The sequence below is a fragment of the Bubalus kerabau genome, chromosome 4, assembly GCF_029407905.1.
Source record: "Bubalus kerabau isolate K-KA32 ecotype Philippines breed swamp buffalo chromosome 4, PCC_UOA_SB_1v2, whole genome shotgun sequence".
Classification (NCBI taxonomy): domain Eukaryota; kingdom Metazoa; phylum Chordata; class Mammalia; order Artiodactyla; family Bovidae; genus Bubalus; species Bubalus kerabau.
The window spans coordinates 162,096,386-162,116,514 of NC_073627.1; the positions used below are offsets into that span (position 1 = coordinate 162,096,386).

The 20,129-nt window shown below is 46.5% G+C and overlaps 1 long non-coding RNA gene and 1 pseudogene across 1 annotated transcript; both read left to right on the top strand.

Annotated features, from left to right (window-relative positions):
* The first annotated feature begins 5,922 nt into the window (after positions 1-5,922).
* On the top strand, positions 5,923-8,051 carry LOC129651027 (tumor necrosis factor receptor superfamily member 10C-like; annotated as a pseudogene).
* Positions 8,052-8,088: 37 nt separating this feature from the next.
* On the top strand, positions 8,089-15,762 carry LOC129650568 (uncharacterized). The gene is made up of 3 exons (XR_008713836.1): positions 8,089-9,300; positions 10,481-10,547; positions 12,423-15,762. It is a non-coding gene; the product is annotated as an uncharacterized LOC129650568 (long non-coding RNA).
* The last annotated feature ends 4,367 nt before the right edge of the window (positions 15,763-20,129 follow it).

Below are 20,129 nucleotides of genomic sequence, written 5' to 3' on the forward strand. Positions count from 1 at the left end.
CAATCCCAATCTCCCAGTTCATCCCATCCCTCCCTCCCCCACCTCCACCCCCATCCCATGTCCAGATGTGTGTCCTATACATTTGTGTCTCTCCTCCTGCCCTGCAATAGGTTCATCTGTACCATTTCTCTAGATTCTACATATATACTGAAAAATTTTTCGTGGGCCACTGATGGGATCATGGGCTCTAACCTGCAGCCTGCTGTGCCCAGTGGAGAAGCTAGCTTGGCCTAAGGGGAAATGTGTTGAAGAGGTGTGGGGATGGACACTGCAAGGGGCAGTGTGGGGCCACACAGTCGGATAAGGAGGGGCCTCTGCAGCCCCAGAAGACCCCACCAGCATGGGAAAGCCTGGGGGCGGTTGGGGCTCTATAGGAAGAGGGGAGAAAATGGGGTACAGGGAAGCTCAGGAGTTTCCCTGGTGGCTCAGATGGTAAAGAATCTGTCTGCCACACGGGAGACCCAGGTTTCACCCCTGGGTCGGGAAAATCCCCTGAGAAGGGAATGATCCCCTGATCCCCTGGAGAAGGCAGTGGCTACCCACTCCAGTATTCTTGCCTGGAGAATCCCATGGATAGAGGATCCTGGCAGGCTACAGTCCATGGGGTCGCAAACAGTTGGACATGACTTAGTGACTAAACAACAACAATCAATATAAAACATTGCTGGACTTTTTTTCTTAAATACTGTCTTTGAAATTCAGAATGTATTTTTCACTTGCAACACATCTTGATTCAGAGAAGTTGTTTGAAGTGCTCCACTCCCATAAGGACCTGGTGATTACTCTATTGAACAGCACCACCTGGGCCTCTAGAACTTAGAGAAGGAAGTCCTAATTCTGGTTCTCAAGGAGCTCCTAGTCATTAAGAGACACAAAGAGGCACAGACAAAATACAGTGATGAGGGAAGAGCCTTCAAACAAAGCTCATGCCATTGGGCCCTGGCGGGAAAACAAGAGGAAAAATGGGTCCGACCTGTAGCGAGTCAAACAGTGACCCACAGGAAGGGGCTCTGTGATCTGGAACTGAGCTGAAGACGTGGAAGAGCTGTCACAACCCGGGACCCCATGTCCCTAGGCTTGACCTTCACCTCCCGGGCTCTCCTCCTTCAGATGACCTCAGTCTTCCTTGCAGGATCTGTCTCTCTCATGTAATTCATATTTATTAATAATTAAGATGCTCTTAAAAAAACCCAACCTTTAAAACCTTTCCTTAATAATGTGTTATGGTGATGACACTTCCTATTAATGATAAAAAATTCACTCTTCAATAATGATGATACAGCAACTAGGATGCCTTCTGAAAAAGAATGATGTTTCTTCCTTATGCTCTTCTTATTGGATAATTAAAAGTAGGTGGATCAATGAATGAATTGTAATATATGAAACCAGAAGAGTACTGCAAAAATATGAGAAAAAATGTCTTACCACTTTGGAGAGGGGAAGAACTTCTTTAGTATGAAAACAAATTATAAAACTTGCCCAAAGCTATATAAAAATTAAGAAGAAAGCCAAAGGGAAGAAATCATGACAAAGATAAAAACAAACTAGAAAAAAAGTACTCAGAACACAAATCACACTTAGAAATGTAATTTCCTTAATCTGTAAGGATTCATAATAAACCGAAAGAAGATCAACGGGAAAATAGTCGACTTGAACAACATTATAAAACAATTAGACCAACGGACATCTATTGAATACTCCAGTCAATAACAAAATACATTCTTCTCAAGTGTGCATGGAACATTCTCCAGAATAAACCATATACTAGCTCATAAAACAAATATCAATATATTTAAAAGGAGAGGCATAATAGAACACATACCCTCCCACCACAATGGAATGAAATTAAAAATCACGAACAGGAAGGAATTGGGGAACTTCACAGCTATGATCAAATTTAAACAACACACTTTCAAATAACCAATTAGTCAAAGAAGATATCAAAAAAGAAATTGTAAAATCTTTTAAGATGAATGAAACTGAAGATACCGTATACCAACACTTATGGGATATAGCTAAAGCAGCTGAAAACTTAGAAAGAAATTTATGCCTATAAATGACTGCATTCAGGAAGAAGAAAAATCTCAAATCAATAACCTAATACTATACAGTGAGACACTAGAAAATGAAGAACATACTAAAGGTAAACAGAGGAAGGAAGTAGTACAGATTAGAACAGAAAGTAATGAAACTAAAGCTAGAAAAACAACAGAGTCCATGCTGATGAGCGTGTGATGGACCTCGTGGGGCCCTGGCCCTTCTGCTTGCCCAGGACTGCAGTAGAAACTGGAAAAGGCTGTTCTGGTTCGATCTTCTGCCCCAAGAGGAAGTGGTGAAGGAGGGAGATCAGGTTCATGGAGGGGAAGGGAGCCAGCTGTGGTAGACTGGTTGCTCTAAGAGATGTTGTGTTACTTATTACCTGTCTTGTTTTCACTAGCTGTCAATATATTCCTGAAACCTCAAGCAGGCATCACAGAGCGGGTGCTCCTATGGTTGTTGTATGATTGAATAAAGGCTGCATGTATTCCACTGTGTGGTGGTTATAATATTTAGTAATAATCCTCCTAAAACTAAACATTTCTGATTTTTTTCAAAAGTATTACATTGTATATATTTGAAAATAAAACCATATATGTTTTCTGATGACGTTAGTAGGTGACTTTCTAGAAGAGTAGAATCTGGGTCAACCCACCAAGCATATTTTGTACTTGTAAATATACAAGTGTATTTTTACTGTAACCCATCTACACACACACACTTGGGCACAGGTGCATCCAGCTTTGGTTCCTGGAATTCAGTAGTTTTGATCTGATGTTGTGGGTCAGTCTTTGTTTTATTTTTCCTAACTGAAAAAATATTTCATATGATCCATTTATTTATTTACATTTTTGGCTGCAGTAGGTCTTCATTGCTGCACGTGGACTTGTTCTAGTTGCAGAGAGCAGGGGCTGCTCTTCAGTGCAGTGCCCAGGTTTCTCATTGCAGTGGCTTCATAAATAGATCTTTAAAAACTATGCCAGAAACATCACATAAAGTAACTCTCCTCTAATTAAAAATTTAAAACACACACACACACACACACACACAGACACACACACCCCAGTGTACAGGAGAAAAACTACGAACAGCTTAACAGATGCAGAAAAAGAATTTGAACTGACACTTAACCCCCTGTAATGAAAAGGGGAAAGTGTTAGTTGCTCAATCGTGTCCCAACAATTTGCAACCCCATGGACTGTAGCCTGCCAGGCTCCTCTGTCCATGGAATTCTCTAGGCAAGAATACTGGAGTGGATTGCCATTCCCTTCTCCAGGGCATCTTCCTGACACAGGGATTGAACCTGGGTCTCCTGCGTTGCAGGCAGATTCTTTACTGTCAGAAAAGGGACCTTCCTCCATATGATGAAGGCCACTCCCTCTTGGGGTCACATTAGAGATTAGGATAACTGAGGAAGGGGCATGAGAGAATGTTTTGAAGCAAGCTAATTTCCATGATCTAGATAGAGGGTTTGGATTTCCCAACTGTATGCATTGAAAAAAAACCAAAAAACTCTTTGAATGGTTCCTGTAAGATTGTGCACGTCTTTCTTTGGAAATCTTAACATTGACGTAAACTGTAAAGAAATATTGAGCTTGAGTTACTGACATAATGCCGATGTATTAAGAGTTGCAGATATGAATTTCATCATAAAAATAAGACAGGAGAATGGACAGAGGGGGATGGATAGAGAAAGAAATATGTGATACACCTAAGTTACAGAACTTAGGTGGTGAGCATGTAAGAGTTTAATGAATGAATCTTAGAACTTTGTTGGATGTTTGAAACTGTTCGTAACAAAACATTGAGGGAGAGAGTCTGTGAGAGGAGAACCAGGGAAGAAAGGAAGGCATAGGATTGTGAGGGCAGGGAAGGGAGAGTCCACCAATTTGGGGTGACTCGGAGGAGGCCCAGACTGGGGAAAGGATGATTAGGGGACACATATGAGCTTAGCTGTCCCCAAATATTTAACTGATGGCATTTTATCTTGTTTAGATGCAGGCAGTTGAACTGGGCTCAACATAAGCTGTTTCCATTTTCACTTTGTTTTTCTTTCTTTTTTTTCCTCTTCATGTCATTTTCTACTTTAAATCACTCCCAGATTAAAGTTACAAAACTATACAAAACCCTTTGTTTCCTGTATCATCTGAAACATAGCTGCTGACATGACAGATCCCATGACTGGACAGTTGAATGTGTATTTCCCACAAATGAGGGCAGTCTCCCCACAAATGACAAGACAATCCTGAACGTCAGAACACTATAATCAACACATTAATCCTGGTGGAATCCTCAGACTCCAGTGATTTCAGACTGGCCCCATTCTGTCATTTTTAGCACAGAGACTTGGCTAAAAACCCTATATTGCAATTTCTTCTTTCTCCATGTGATTCTGGTATTTTGTGGAACACTGACAGCTGCCTTTTGGGGACCGCTTGTTGGATTAAAGCCATAAGTCCATTACTCAATATATGATTCTATATCCTGATTATGAAAAATTGTATTAATGGCAGAACCCTCATTTGTGAAAATGTGTGTGTGTGTGTGTGTGTGTGTGCACGCACTGTGAGAAAGAGAGAGAGCCTGAGAGTATTCACACGTGGTCAAATAGAAGAAGTCAAGACACAAAATAATGGATGTTTTCTCTAATCAAGGGGATCTCTATGCTTTCTGTATCCTTATAAAAAAAATTTTCCTTGCCCATACTTTCTGGGCTTCCCAGGTGGTGCTAGTGGTAAAGAACCAGCCTGCCAACACAGGAGATGCAAGAGACTGAAGTTTGATCCCTGGGTCGGGAAGATCCCTGGAGGAGGAAATGGCAACTCACTCCAAAATTCTTGCTGGGAGAATCCCATGGACAGAGGACCCTGATGGACTACAGTCCATGGGGTTGCAAAGAGTTGGACGTATCTGAGCACATACTTTCTGGAATAAACATTTTAAGAGGAAAAAATACAGGGGAAAAAACTTAAGTGTAAGTTATTTGCTAGCACAAAAGGCCAAAGAACAAACATGAATGAGAGTTCAGAGCTGGGAAGAAAGGTCCCAGTTCTGTTTCATTTTGCAGGTAGTGGTCAAGGAAATGTGGGGTGGATCCTAGAAGGGGTGAGAGTGTGGAAGCCACTCATGCCTGTCCCTTCTTTGTCCCCATAGGTCAAAGCTGCTTCAGCCATATCTGTAAGGAAGGATGAAATTCACCAGCACTCATCAGCCCCACTGGAACGGAGCCCCCAGCAGAAGTTATGTCCACCAGGTAGATTCTAAGACTGGTCTCCAACCCTTGTCTTCATGTCTGTGTATTTATTTTTGGCTGTGCTGAGGCTGTGTTGCTGCACGGGCTCTCTCTAGTTGTGGAGAGCGGGTCCTGCTCTCCAGTTGCGGTACTTGAGCTTCTCCCTGGGGGGCTTCTCCTGTTGCAGAGCACAGACTCTCGGGTGCACGGGCTGCAGTAGTTTCAGCCTGTGTGCTCAGTGGTGGTGGCTCCCGAGCTGTAGAGTGCAGGCTCAGTGTTTGTGACTCGTGGGCTTAGCTGCTCTGCAGCATGTGTGATCTTCTCAGACCAGGGATCGAACCCATGTATTCTGCATAGGCAGGGAGATTCTTTACCACTGAGCCACCAGGGAAGCTCCTGACCTTTCTTTTTACTGTTTAATGTGCCAGCTATGAGTGTGACTTGGATGTGTGGCTTGTAATATATTTCTGTTGGCAGTACTGGTCTAGGGTATGTGTTAGATGAAGAATCAAAAGATGAGAGCCCGGTTGAGGAGAGTTCCCCTTGTGGATTCCACAGATGGCCAAAAGAGGCCTCCGCAGCCACACTGCCAGCCTCAGGGAATCCTGTGGGGATTTTCTCACCAGCTTTTCCCTTCCTTCCCAGGATTCTATATGGAAGAAGCCATTGGAGGTTGTGCCCCATGCACCAATGGGATTACACCAATCATTCAAACACCCTCCCTTCTTGCTTACCTTGCACGACTTGCAAATCAGGTACAGAGCCTGTGGTCCCGCATGCCTGCAGTTAGGGTGCTGGGTGATGAGATGGGATTTAAATGGGACGAGGAGTCAGAGACCTGATTTCCAGCCCAGCTAGGTCTTCATCCTGTCTTAGGTCAGTAAAATAATGAAAACAGAAGTTACTTGCATAACGCATTTCAACTGGTAGGGAAGTCTTTCAGAACATCAGCTGGAAAGAGGAGAATAACGTGTCCCTTGATGGAGGGGGCTGGATGGTAACAGTGCAGAAGGCCTGGGGGAGTGGGGCAGGGCTGGGTTTGAGCTGTGTGATGTGTCTGATCCTGGGCCAGGCTCCTGCGGGCGCCATGCCCTCTACTCTGGGGTCTCAGCCTCTTTCAGCCTTCATGACCTGAGGTCCCTCTGCCTCTCCAGCAGGGCATCACCCGTTGGGACATCAACCAAGGGTTCCTCTCCATCCACAGCATCTCAGATTACACCTCACCCCAGCCCACTTCTTGCTCCTTATTTGTGATCTAAAACATTTTGCTTCCTAACCCTGATGCAATCTGTAATGATGCACAGTGCCTTTTGTATGCCTCGGTTGGCGACACGTGAACAGTGGCTGTTCTATGGATGGTGTATGTGTGTTGCCACAGAAAATGCCCCCAAAATTACTTTAAAAAAAAGATTAACTCATTTATTTTTAGCTGTTCTGGGTCTTTGTTGCGGAACAAGGGCTTTCTCTAGTTGTGGTGAGGGGGGCTGCTCCTTGTTGCTTCTCATCGTGGTGCACAGGCCCTAGAGCACAGGATCAGTAGTTGTGGCACACGGGCTTAGCTGCCCCGCAACATGTGGGGTCTTCCCAGACCAGGGATGGAACCTGTGTCCCCTGCTTTAACAGGCGGATTCTTAGCCACTGGACCACCCAGCAAGCCCTCCGAATTACTTCTTCAACTGAGTGGATGGAGATCTGGGTGGTGAAGAAGGGTTGAGAGACATACGAGGGAAACACACCCTCAAAACCTTATCTTTGGTCTCTAGGAGAAGAAGAAAAAAATGGCTGCACCCCGACCAAGGACACTGAGTGTCAGTGCAAACCTGGCACTTTCCGTGGAGAAGATGCACCTGAATTCTGTCAAAAATGCAGCACCGGGTGAGACACAGGAGCCTAGGGGGGCTTCCAACCCACAGGAGACCCGAGTTTCCTTGTACCCATTTCTCTCTCCTGCTTCCGTGAAGCCCCTCCCACCTCCCAGAGCTCCCTTGTGCCTGTGGGGTCTCCTGAGCCTGCAGCAGTGCTCCCTACCACCACTGTTTGTCCTGCACGGCTTTCCCGGTGGCCCCTTCCCACGTCTCCTCGGGAGGGGCCTAGAAAGACCGAAGTGCTGACAGCAGACAGAAGTCATGAGGAGACCATGAGTGCGCTCCTTCAAGGTTCCTATAAAACCGGAGCCAACTCGACAGGCCTCACACCCAGCCCCTTGTTCCCCAGTAGCACCTGAATCTTTCCTATTTGGGGACTCGGTGGCCAATAGTAATTCACTATCCTCTGATGCTCCAGTGTTGGCTGAGATTGGTAGGAAGAGTCAACAGGTGGATGAGAGGGCCTCGTGTTCAACTTTGACTGGAGAATGAGTCAAACTTCTGTCCACACCCTTCTGACCCTTGAGCTGGACGAGGCACCCCCCCCTCACAGAGCTCCCCATACAGCCCAGGGAGGCCAGGCGGGCCTTGAAGAGGAAGCCCAGCTCCTGAAGGACAGCTCTGAACACTCAGTAGGAGCCTGGGGGCCGCAGTACACAATCTTGGATCCTTCTCCCACCCAGGGAGGGGGAGTGAGGGGACCCTCCCCTGCAGACAGCAAGAGCCTGTCTCCCCTCCACAGTCTTGTTAGGGGACCCAGGACAGGAAGCTTCCCCCTCTTTCTCCTCATCCAGCCAGCTGTCCCTGATGGGTCCCCCTGTGTCTGTACCCAGGTGCCCTGATGGGAAGGTGATGGTCATGGACTGTACCCCCTGGAGCAACATCAAGTGGTGGACCAAGAATCAGGTACCCTGCCCCGTGGGGAGGCCCCAGGTCCTGGAGAGCTAGCAACCATGAGCCAGAGACTACCCATCACTCCCTCTCCCTCCTCAGGCCCTTCAAGGCTGATGATTGGAATAATTGTAACTGGAATCATTTTCCTAATCGGATGTGTGGTATGGTGCCGCTTTAAAAGTAAGGTTCTAGAAGGGAAGGAGGAGGTGCTGGCTCCCTCCTCCATCTCCCCAATCCTCCTGTTCTTCCTGGCTTGTCTCTGATCTTGTTCCCCAGGAAACCCCTCCTCCTCCCACCTCACCTGGTCCTACAAAACTGATCACATCGGGCCCCCAACTCAGCTGACGGTCCCCTCTTCCCCCTGGCCGAGTCTGGTGGGAGGAGGCAGGAGAAGAGGGTGGTTCAGTAGCACTGCACAGAGATTTTACATAGGTTTCATTTTACTTCATTTTCTCCCTTCTCTTCTCGTCCCTGAGGGTTCTCCAGATTCAGAATGTCCCACTTGCAGTCACAGGCCCGGGGCTCTTTGTTCAGTGTCTGAGCCCCCAACCTGCACCCTGTCCCTAGAAAGGGAGGTGCGGCAAGAGCGCCCTCCCCACCACTCAGTGGATGTCTCTTCTCTTCTAGGTCCCTTTAATGAGTGCTGGCACAAGGTGATCGGTTTCTCCAGCATCTGGCGGCCTCAGACCCTCAGTAACTGCATCACAACACAGCCCAGGGTGGACACGGTCCCCGGTGTGTCCTATGCTGTTGTCCCTGACTCTCTCAACTGGCCTGGGGGCTCTAGGCTGAATGTAGAAGGGAGACTGGTCTGCTGAGAGCTGTCCTAAGGCTGGTTGGCAGCGCTGGCCCTGTCCTTACTGTTTGAGACACCCTCACTCTGTAGCCCTGGGGTGTGGGGGGTGTCAGGCAGGGGTGCTCAGTTCCCCTTAGCATCACACCAGAGTCTGGGTGCCATCAGCAGAGCCCAGATGTGCTGAGTCTATGCCCACTTGGGGGGCACAGCACAGGTGTAGGTGGGAAGGCAGAACCTACTGCGTCCCCTCAGAAGCTGTAGGGGTTTGTGGGTTTGTGACTCGTAGATCAGTGCCTTGCTTTTTCAAGGCCCTTTTCTGGCACTTATGTCCCCCAGGAAGGTCTGGGGCTCTGGACCATGCACACAACAACAGGCTGACCAATGGAGATTGACTTTCCATTCTGGTCCCTTGGCAGAAAAAGAAGCTGCAGGAAACAACGCCCAGTCCCGAGATGCAGCAAGCATACTGCCTGTTGGTGAGTGTGGGGCTCTGGCCCTTCTGCTTGCTTGGGTCTGTGGTAGAGACAGGGAGAGGCAGTGGGTCAGGTCTCCTCTTCTCTGGGGAGGTGGTGATGGAGGGAGACCGGGGCATGGTGGGAAGGGAGCCCACCCCCTGCTCTGGAGAGAGACCAGGGCATGGAGGGGAAGGGAGCCCCAACCCGTGTTCTGGTCCACTGGCAGCTCTGATGCTACTTCTCATCTGTCTTGTCACCACATCCCTCATCTAGAACAGGGCAGGCGAAGGGTAATCACTCCTCCCATGACTGACTCAGTGATGGAGTCAGAGCTACATAATATTTTTCTGTGTGACTGTTACATACTTTTAAGCCATTCCTCATCATAGTGGGAATTTCACATTTATTTCAAAAGTATTGTTAAGTTGAATCTACTTGAAGTAAAATTTCTTTGTCAACATATAGAAGTATTTTCACTATGTATATGTGTGTGTGTGTGTGTATATATATGTATGAGGAGGGCATGGCAACCCACTCCAGTATTCTTGCCTGGAGAATCCCCATGGACAGAGGAGCCCAGCAGGCTACAGTCCATGGGGTCGCAAAGAGTCAGACATGACTGAGTGACTAAACATATGTATATTATTTATGTATACACACACACACATACAGAGACGTTTACAGTTTGGGGTCATATCATTTCAATAGTTTTGAGGTTTTTGAGTATTACCTTAATTTATAAATTAATCTAGGAGGAAGAGATCTTTTAGCTATTCTATATCTTTCTTATGAAAAGAGTTAGCATTTTAAGAGTTTTATAATACCTCAACTCCATGTGTGTTTTTCTTCAGTAAATTGCTCATTTCTTGTTGAGGCTGTACCTTTGTATTACAATGTTCTATAACCTTATGAGTGTATCCAACTCATAATTCATTATAGAATTTATTGTCATAATTTTTAACAGTCATCCATCCACACATTCACATTTAAGTACTATTGTTGAACCATTAGAGTTTTATAAGAATACAATCGTATATAAAATAACGACTCTTTTGTCCGCTCCCTTCAGAGATCCTGCATTGGTTTTGATTTGCTTACGGCTGCATCTGCCAGAATTTCAGAACAAGGTTTACTAGGCTCAGTTCTGTAACCTAGGATCCCCGGTTAAGACCAAGGCTGCTCTCTCCATTGTGTTTTACAGAAACCAGCAGCACCTGAAGGATCTCAGAGGAGAAGATGGCTGCTGGTTCCAACAGACACCACTGAAAGTGAGTGTTTTTTTCCTGGGCAGGGGATCAGGAGTGGAGGGAGGAGGGACAGTGTCCTAATTTCTGTCTCCATAGCGGTTAGGGCAACTCAGAAAGGGGATGGCTTGTCCCTGAACCATCAGGACTCTAATTCCCTCCCTGCCCCCTCCTCTTTTTCCCACCCTGCACCCCTCTGTCCTCTAACAGTGGCCCCTAACACCTCCCTGTCCTTCCCTCCTCTACCATCCTCTCTCCTCCCTGGTTGCTCAGGGCCAGGTTGACCCACTCTGAGACATCCGAGAGGTTGTGCTGTCCAGCAGGGCACCCCCTGGCCCAGGGAGGCTGTGGAGCGCCTATCCATGCATGCTAAGTCTCTTTAATCATGTCCAACTCTTTGCAACCCCATGGACTGTAGCCTGCCAGGCTCCTTAGTCCATGGGATTCTCCAGGCAAGAATACTGGAGTGGGTTACCATGCCCTCCTCCAGGGATCATTCCAACCCAGGGATCGAACCCACCTCTTAGATCTCCTGCATTAGCAAGCAGGTTCTTTACCACTGGTGCCACCTGGGAAGCCCTGTGGAGCACCTGAACTGTGGCTAAATCTGATAAGCTGTAGTATATAACTCGATACTGTAGTTCAAGGAGTTGGTAGAAAAAAAGACTGTAATTTGTCTTGTTAACAGGTTTTTTTTTTTTTTTGGTATATTCATTACATGTTGAGGGGCTTCCCTGGTGGCTCAGATGGTAAAGAGTTCGCCTGTAATGCAGGAGAACAGGGTTCAGTCCCTGGGTCAGGAAGATCCCCTGGAGAAGGGAATGGCAACCCACTCCAGTATTCTTGCCTGGAGGATCTCATGGACAGAGGAGCCTGACAGGCTACAGTCCATGAAGTCACAAAGAGTCAGACACACAACTGAGCAGCTAACACTACATATTGCAGTGAAAAAAATTCTTAACTTACTTTTAATTGGAGGATAATTGCTTCACAATGTTGTGCTTCTTTCTGCTGTACAGCAACACGAACCAGCCATAGGTACACATATATCCCCTCCCTCTTGAGCCTCCTTCCAACACCCCCATCCCACCTCCCTTAGAGCACCGGATTGAGCTCTCTGTGTTATAAAGCCACATCCCATTAGCTATCTATATTACATATTGAAATGAACTTTTTTAGAATACTTTGAGTTAGTACCATATTTTATGAAAACTAGTATTGTTATTTTTCATGTTTTCAGTGTAACTGTTAGAGAATATAAACTTGTGTTGGGTGCCCTCCTTATGTACTGTGGATGGTGGTGTGCACAGCATTTCACACACACAGCGTTGAATCTGCAGCACAGTCCATGAGGCGGGTGGTGTTTGCTCCATTTTAAGGTTAAATTCTTGCTCAGAGTCTGTCCCCATCCAGCTCCACCGCAGTGTCAGGCAGTGAGGCCGAGCGGGGTGTGAGGCCGGAGACCTTCCTCCCTCCAGGCCTTTGCTTTGTCCCCAGTGCAGAGGTGGCAGCCAGGGGGCCTCACCCTCCTGAGAAAGGCAGGTGCCCTCCTCTGAGGTCTGTTGCCCCTCGCTGTCCCACCCTCTATCTCCTATCACAGATGCCTTTTCCCTCTGTGACAGCAGTCTCCTCTTCCAGATGGGCCCTCATCCCCTGCTTGAGGCAGGACTCACTGCTGACCTGGACTGCCCCCAACTGCGCTGGGTGCTGGTGAAGTCCAAGCCCAGTGCCTGTGTGGCTTGTTTGCTGCTGGGAAGCAGGTCGGGGCGCAGAGCAGCAGGCTTACCAGCAGGGGGAGCTCCTCAGGTTCCCATCCTGAAGTCTAGGCCTGAATTGAGGGTCCTTGGCCTTTGTGAAAGCCTGTTCCAACTCTGTCTCTGTGACTTTCCCCCAACCTAGGCCTGAAGCTATGCTTTGCAGCTATCTTTTCCTTCTGTGATTCGCTCCTGAGGCAGTTGGGCCTCACATGAAATGAGATCCTTGTGACCAGAGAATAGGCCTGGGTCTCTCCGGATGCCTTGTGTGAAATGCTGCCAGTCACCAAGAAGGGACAGGGGACCTCAGTCAACACCCTGATGGATGCCTTGGAAATGCTGGGGCAAAGGTTGACAAAAGAGACAATTCAAGAGCGCCTGCTGAACTCAGGAAAGTATTAACATGTTTATGAAGAAATTGAGACAGGCTCTGCTGTGCCCTTAGCGTTTGAGGGCTTCAATCTTTCATTTCAGGACACACTCCTAATAGACTTCTAGTTTTTATTTGTATTTGTTTGAAATTTGTCATTCATGTTAGTATGTATGCATTTAATGATGTAACTTATAATGAAGATGTTAGTCACTGAGTCATGTCCAACTCTTTGCGACCCTATGGACTGTCGCCCACCAAGCTCTTTTGTCCATGGGGTTTCTCCAGGCAAGAGTACTGCAGTGGGTTGCCGTTTCCTTCTCCAGGGGATCTTCCCTACCCAGGGATGGAACCTAGGTCTCCTGCACTGCAGGCAGACTCCTTACCGACTGAGCCACCAGGGAGGCCCCGTAACTTGTAATATACATGATTAAAGTGCAAACATCTTGTATGTCTTGGTACTTTTATGTTTGTGCATATATTTATATGTGTAGAAAAACATTTTGCAAATATAATTTCTAGGTTTATGTGGGCTACCTGGTTGAGTACTGGCAATCCAAAGCAATTAGAAATACAAAAGGAGGGCATTCCCTGGCTGTTCAGTGGTTAGGACTCTGCGCTGAGAGCCCTGAGTTGAATCCCTGGTGAGAAAGTAAGATCCCACAAGCCATGAGGCAAAAAAAAAGTAAGATCCCACGAGCCATGAGGCAAAAACAAACAAACAAAAACCTACAAAACAACAACAACAATAAAGGAGAGCAAGCCCACTGCTGGGGGAATTTGACCACTTTGGGATTGCCTGGCGACTTCTTTAGGGTCCAGGCTTTAAACATGTCAACTTTATAGTTGGGTGAATATTTGTATTTTTCATAGGGAGATGTTAACAAGTGAGCAGAGAGGGAGGGGAAGTGGCACCCCCGTGCTGTGTCTGGTGACCGTGAACTGGGCTGTCATTCCCCGGGCTTCCTCCTGCTCATCTGGGAGGTTAGGGTGGGACGTGGGTTAGATATGAGTGTCAGATAGTTTCTGTGTCACATCTGCTCTTATCAGTGACCTTCATTGCATCTGGGCTCAAGGAACAGAGGACAAGGATCTGCCATAGTTTCTGGGAGGAAGAATGGACGGGCTCCTGGGTTATGTTCAGTGTTGGCTTGCTCCGCACTAGATGGGCCCCCCTTGATACTGGTGCTCTGAGCCCAGAATTGCCTTTTTGTGTTTGAATTGGCTGATTAAGAATCTCAGCCCCTCTGTAAGCTTTGACCTTCTGCAGAAAAGACACAGAAATGCTGATTCTTAAATACTGTGAGAACTGACCTAAAATTCCTGCTATATTAGGGTGGTTTTTTTTTTAATTAAAAAAATTTTTTTTTTACCTTCTGCTAAACCCTTCTCCGTAGTATTCCAATCACTGCAGGATAATTTAATGGCAGAAGCAATTCTCAGGGAGGTTTTTGGTCTAGTCCATCTCAAGGTTTGTATGTTGTCTTCCCTAAGGTTGATGTGACTGGTGTGGTCAAAACTGGAAATGCCTAAAATTTAGGTACAAATGGATACAGTGTGTGGAGTTCACTTGTGTTTTGAGAAGGGCCGACCCCTGTGGTCTTGGTGCTACATCCCTCTGGCCCTGATGTCCCTCCCTCTCCTGGAAGTCAGGTATTTCCTGTCTTTGCTGTTCCTTCTGTGCAGGACACTCTGCCTTCATCCCCAGAAGGAGATAGAAATGAATTCTTGGGACTTCCCTGGTGGTTCAGTGGTTAAGACTCTGCACTCCCAATGCAAGGAGCCCGAGTTCAGTCTCTGGTTGGGGAACTGAGATCCCACATACCACAACTAAGCATGTGCTCCGCAACTGAGCCCATGTGCTGTAGAGCCTGCACATCACAGCTAGAGGAGCCTGTGTGCTGCAGTGAAGAGTCTGCACAGCTAAAATAAATAAGATACAATAAAATTTGAAACTGTCACCTATATGTTACAAAAAGCATGTGCATTTGTAAAACAGTTTAAAAAATACATAGTCAAGTGTCAGGTCACTTGTCCCTTTCTCAGAAGACTTCCTTGAGTGCCCATCTAGAGTATCAGCCTTGTCAGTATTTGTCATGTGTATTCATTTGTACCCATTTATTGTGTGTTTTACTAATGAGAACCTTCAAGAAACGTGAAACTTGACTCCTTTGTTGCTTCCCGGTGGGTGCTTAGTCGCTCAGTCGTGTCTGACTCTTTGCGACCCCGTGAACTAAGCCTGCCAGACTCCTCTGTCCATGCGATTCTCCAGGCAAGAATACTGGAGTGAGTTGCCATTTCCTACTCCAGGGGATCTTCCCGATCCAGGGATCGAACCCGCGTGTCCTGTGTCTCCGGCACTGCAGGCGAGTTCTTTGTCTGCTGAGCCATCCGGGAAGCATTACTGCTTTATGCCAGTGCAAATGTGACAATTTAAAGTTTTACTTGAAGACTGGATGCCTGTTCAGGTTTCTCCTCAGTAATGAATTTGTGACCAATTTTAATATGTTATGTCCACGTGTACACCCGTGGTGGATTCATGTTGATGTATGGCAAAACCAATACAATATTGTAAAGTAATTAGCCTCTAATTAAAATAAATTTAAATTAAAAAATAAAAAAGCAACCATAATACTATATCTCATCTAAAAATTGGATAATTAAAATTCATTAAATATAAAAAAATTAATAAACATGCAATGTCATATACAAATAATTTTATGTAAATGTGCAATTTTATGATTTTGAACCAAATTGAATATTCAGTGTTATATACAAATTTTGCAATTTTCTATAAACATGCAATTTAAAGAATTTGTGGCCAAATTAAATCTGCAATGTTATATACAAATTTTATAATTTTATATAAATAAGCAATTGGATGAATTTGTGACCAAATTACATGGCAGTTACATAAACATTTTGCAATTTTATATAAATATGCAATTTTATGACTGTGACTAAATTAAATATGTGATGTTATATACAAATATTATAATTTTATATATAGTTTTATACATTTTGACAAATGTGGAATGTTATAAAAAGTATAAAAACTATCAAACTGTTATGAAATATACAATTTTATGAATTTGTGACCAAATTAAATATGTAATTTTATATAAAAAGAGGCATGTGTGTGTTTTTTCCCCATCCTCTGGTTCTCTGGAGCAGTTCTGAGTGAAGGGTACAGGGGTGTGTTCTTGCTGTGTGACCCACTCCTTCCTTCTCCCTTTATGCCTCAGGCTCATCTTGCATGGGTGTGTCTCCTGCTCTGACTCAAGATTTCCAGATGCCAGATTCCTGGGGGACCTGAACACAGCCCCTCGTCTGTCACCTCCTCCCCGCTTTTCCCCTGGGAGAGAGGCCCCAGCCTGGTCAGGCTCCTGCACAGCCTCCCCACTGTGGTGTCTCTGAGTCCTGTCTGGGCCTGCTGGGCTCCCTGGAGGTGCAGACTGGCTCTGACAGAGCTGTTGGGAAGGGCTGGTGGGGCCCTGCTTGCTGGGGTTCTTCAGTGGCCCCTCACTTGTGAGCCTCCTGCCACTCTGGGGCCACCTTCCCCTTCTGTCCCTGCTGTCCTTTCTGCATCCTCATCACAGTGGGTCTGGTGGCTCAGCCCTGCAACCTCATGGAGACACAACTCCCTTCCCCTGGACCTTAGGGTAGGATCCCCCACCCACCTAGATTTCCTGGGGGAGCCCCGTGGTCCCAGCCCTGTCCCCTTTCCCAGAGCAAAGGTGCTCGAGCAGAGCTGCACACCCCCTGACTGCCCCCACTCCTGCCTGTGAACATATTACATCAGGAATGGGAAGAAAAATATTTTAGATCACAAATCAGGAGGAAGAGGTGAATTTATAATTACTTGAAAATAAATTCTTGAGAAGCAGTGTTGCCTGTGTGAGACCCCTATATCAGATCACCTAAGTTGTCCTTGAATGGAGAAGACTGACTGGGCCTCCATTTGTTTTTGTGTCTGTTAACACTTTATGAGAAGCTGAGGGATGGCGGGGGGTTGGGGGCGGGGTGAGGGTGTTAGGGGCAATATTATATAATCAACAGACTTGAGCTTCCCTGGTGGCTAACATGATAAAGAGTCTGCCTGCAATACAGGAGCCACAGGTCCAATCCCGGGGTCTGGAAGATCTCCTGGAGAAGGAAATGGCAACCCACTCCAGTATTCTTGACTGGAGAATCCCATGGACAGAAGAGCCTGGCAAGTCCCAGTCCATGGGGTCACAAGAAGTTGGACATGACTGAGCGACTAACATTTCACATATGGGATGCATCTGAGCAGTTTTACAGGATAGGTAAGAGCACATATTAGTGGAAATTAACCTAAAACATAGAGTTTTAACACTACAGCCTTATTGTTGTTGTTCAGTCACTCAGTCATGTCCGACTCTGTGACCCCATGGACTGCAGCATGCCAGACTTCCCTGTCCTTCACCATCTCGCAGAGTTTGCTCTAACTTATGTCCACTGAGTCGGTGATGCCATCCAACCATCTCATCCTGTCGACCACTTCTTTTCATGCCTTCAGTCCTTCCCAGAATCAGTCTTTTCAAGTGTCTTTTCAAGCTTTTCCCATCAGGTGGCCAAGTATTGGAGCTTTAGCTTCAGCATCAGTCCTTCCAATGAATATTCAGGGTTGGTTTCCTTCAAGATTGACTGGTTTGATCTCCTTGCTGTTGAAGGGACTCTCCTGAGTCTTCTCCAACACCACGGTTAAACAAGCATCAGTTCTTCGGTGCTCAGCCTACTTTATGGTCCTGCTTTCACGTCCGTACACGACTACTGGGAATACTATAGCGCTGACCAGACGGGTCTTTGTCGGCAAAGTGATGTCTCTGTTTTCTAAAACGGCGTCTAGGTTTGTCACAGCCTTTATTACATCACCATTTCTAATGGTTCAGTGTAGGTTGGTTCTCTGATACTGAGTCTCACCAGACTGGGGCTGTGGTCCCTTCAAGGCCTGAATGGAAAAGGACGTGCTTCCAAGCTTACACATGAGGTGGGGCTGGATTCAGTTCTTGGGGGCAGTTGGCAGGAGGCTGTCCTTTGTCCTTGTGTTGTGGGCCTCTCCATTTACTGTTTAGTCGTCACTCAGGCGTGTCAGACTCTTTGAAACCCCGTGGACTGTAGCCTACCAGGCACCTATGTCCGTGGAATTCTCCAGGCAAGAATAGTGGAGTGGGTTGCTATTTCTTTCTCCAGCAGATTTTCCCAACCCAAGGATCAAACCCAAGTCTCCTGCATTGGCAGGCGGATTCTTCACGGCTGAGCCACCAGGGAAGCCCAGTCCTCTCCATATGTGTGTGTGTACATGCTAAGTCGCTTCAGCTGTGTCAGACCCTTTGCGACCCTATACCAGGCTCCCTCTGTCCATGGGACTCTCCAGGCAAGAATGCCGGAGTGGATTGCCATGCCTTCCTCCAGGGGATCTTTCTGATTCAGGGACTGAACTGGCATCTCTTAGGTCTCTAGCAATGACAAGCGGGTTGGTTACCCCCAATGCCACCAGGGAAGCCCAGGCCTCTCCACAGGGCTGAGCAAAACATGGCAGCTTGTTTCAACAGAGAAAGTGAGCAATGCGGTGGGGATGGGTGGGGTGTGGGAGCTGGGGAGGAGTCACCATCCTTTTAGCCTGATCTTGAGACATCCCACTGCTTCTGTTGATCCATTTCTCGGTATTTTATCTGAAAATCTGACAGCTCTGAGACCCTACTTGTGAGTTAGTGAGTTACCTTACCACATTATTTATGTGAGTCTTTATGAGTGTGCATGTTCACCTGGGTAGTGTGTATATACCAGTATACAAGTGCATATGGATGCACACAAACATATGTGCTAGCCAACTGTGCACATACCATCCCGTCGTGAGATCTCTGGATCAAGGATCAGACTGTTTCGTTGCCAAGTACACTTAGCCCTGGTTCCCCAAGCGGGAGAGGGCAGAGGCACGTGTACCTGTGTGTGCAGTGGGGTTTATGCATCAATTCCAGGTTATGAAACTCAGAGCTTAAATAGATGGCTGACACATCAACTCCTGCTCTCCTCCTCAGTAAGAAATATCCTGTATTTTCTTCTGGAATAGAAACAAAGTCTCTTTTGGAGGAAAGAAGCCTAGAATGTGAGTACACGGCCCTGATCGGCAGGGGACAACCTCTAGTCCCTACAGGGCAGTAGCCAACCTCTCCCTTCTAAGGCCTGTCAACCATTTGTGCTTGCTGCATGCTAAGTCGCTTCAGTCATGTGTAACTCTTTGCAACCTTATGGCCCTTAGCCCACCAGGCTTCTTTGTTCATGGGCTTCGCCAGGCAAGAATACTGGAGTGGGTTGTCATGCTCTCTTCCAGAGGATCTTCTTGGCCCAGAGATGAAACCAGCATCTCTTAGGTCTCCTGCATTGACAGGGAGGGTTCTTTACCACTAGCACCACCTGAAAAGTCCTGTTAACCAAACAGCCTTTAAGCAAAGTTGCCCACAATCTTTGCTCAAAAAACTTAAACTTTAAGCAAACCTGAAAAATGTCATGTCCATTTTATAAATTGAAGATAATAGGATTAAAGGCCAGAAATTTGTCCCCAGTAGTAAAGATAAGCAGGGTGCACACAGTCTCTCTGCCTGGATGTTAAACATTCACTCTATGGGATTTCATTAAATACATATAAACTTTTAAAGATTTTTTGACATCCCCCAATAGTCTGAGTTGGACAAATAGAAAATACAAAACTCAGTTTTTGGAATAGATTTCCACAAGAACATGAAGTGACTTTTCACCCATCCCTTTCCTGGGCCCTGAGTCATCTTGGCCTGTTTTTTCTTGACTCCTCAGACTCAGGTTTTACCATGTCTCAGCACTTGACTGCTCTTCCTCTGGTTTCTTTTCTTTTCTGTCCCCTCGGGCACACCTCATGCTGTCCCTGCTGAATCACAGCAACAGGCCTCCGGCTTTGACAGCTGTCTCTGTCCTCCATTATGCTACGATCCCACAGGAGTCTGGAATCTTCCTGATGCAAACCACTTCCCAGGATTTCCACCCCTCCCTCCCTGGAGAGTGTCCAGACAATGTCTTATTAAGCGCTTGGCTTTTGCTCCATCCTCTGAGTTGCTGAAACCATTTCCACACTAATGAGGATTTTAGTCTACCTATTAGCCTTGCTAAATAATCATGGATTATAGAGACATTTGGGCTTCCCCGCTGGCTCAGATGGTGAGGAATCTGCCTGCAATGCAGGAGACCTGGGTTCAATCCCTGGGTTGGGAAGATCCCCTGGAGAAGGGAATGGCAACCCATTCCAATGTTCTTGTCTGGAGAATCCCCTGGACAGAGGAGCCTGGCAAGCTACAATTGGTGGGTTGCAAAGAGTTGGACACAACTGAGTGACTAAGACACATATAGACATTTATGTGACAAAATGTTTTTGTAGTATTCTTCAAATGTCAAAAACTTCAAAAGAATTAAAATGTTCCCAATGGGATT